The sequence below is a fragment of the Octopus bimaculoides genome, chromosome 27, assembly GCF_001194135.2.
Source record: "Octopus bimaculoides isolate UCB-OBI-ISO-001 chromosome 27, ASM119413v2, whole genome shotgun sequence".
Taxonomy (NCBI): Eukaryota; Metazoa; Mollusca; class Cephalopoda; order Octopoda; family Octopodidae; genus Octopus; species Octopus bimaculoides.
The window spans coordinates 15,370,317-15,371,598 of NC_069007.1; positions in this window are offsets into that span (position 1 = coordinate 15,370,317).

The following is a 1,282-nucleotide window of genomic DNA, read 5'->3' on the forward strand; positions in this document are numbered from 1 at the left end:
ATATATGTATATATATATATATATATATATGTATACATATACAGGGAATAATTAAATGTATATATATACATATATATATATGTATATATATATATACACACACACACACACATATATATATATATGTGTGTGTGTGTGTGTGTGTGTGTGTGTGTGTGTGTGTGTATGTATGTATGTATGTATATATATGTAATCCAAACAACTCCAGTTCCGATTATTAGAATTAATAGATTATTGAATTTAGCTCCGACGAGTTGTAACTTACATACATATAGTTAGGACATAATTACTTAGACTTAAAATAGGATTAATCATAATGAAAATTTGACTAAATCAAGGGGTAATGCATATGTATATTCCCGTCGAGGGTACAATGTGCTGCAAATCACCTTATGTCTCCTGGAGTATTGTATAACTTACGTTAAACCGTGTCATTCATACAAATTTACGTCTATATTGCAGATGTTCAAAGAAATCTTTAGTCACATTAGGTTACGTTTAAATGCAAATACATACTCCGAATCTTCTGTACAAGATCTTTTATGAGTATTTTGATTACTTAAGCATTTATATACAGCAGATCACCTCACTTTTGAAACGGATATTTAGAACATATATCTTATTCTGATAATGTTTATTGAAAAGCTCTTCACTTACCAAAATGTTTTACAATTTTTCTCCAAAAAATATGTTTGAGATTATTATTTGAGTTTCAGAATTGCTAATTGATTGATTTTTTTTATTTTTATTCTATCGAAATTAAAATATATTCCTCAAATACATTACAATTACTTATCAACAAAACATAAATAACGGTATTGTTTTACTTAACAAAGACCATTTTTTTTAACAGGTCTTATCTCAGATTCCATTTATTCAAATTGAAACCCGAGAAATACAATGAAACCATGTATTCTATATATTTTCTAACATTCAAAAGAATATCGCTTCATATTGTTCAAGCAGCCATTCCATTTAATAGAGATTACCATGTCACATTTAGATGCAGATCATCTGAGGCTGTTGGAGAAGCTGTTTCATGAGTACAGCTATTAGGCAAACATTTAAGCAAGTGTGGTTGGGTGTGGTAAGAAGTTTACTTCCCAGCCACATGGTTCCAGGTTCAGTCCCATTGTGTGGAACCTCCCGCAAGTGTCTTCTACTATAGCCGCAGGCCGCCCGAGGTCTCGCATATGGATTTGTAGAAAGAGAAGCTGGTGAAGCACGTTATATATGTATATCTATCTATCTATCTATCTATCTATACATATATATATATATA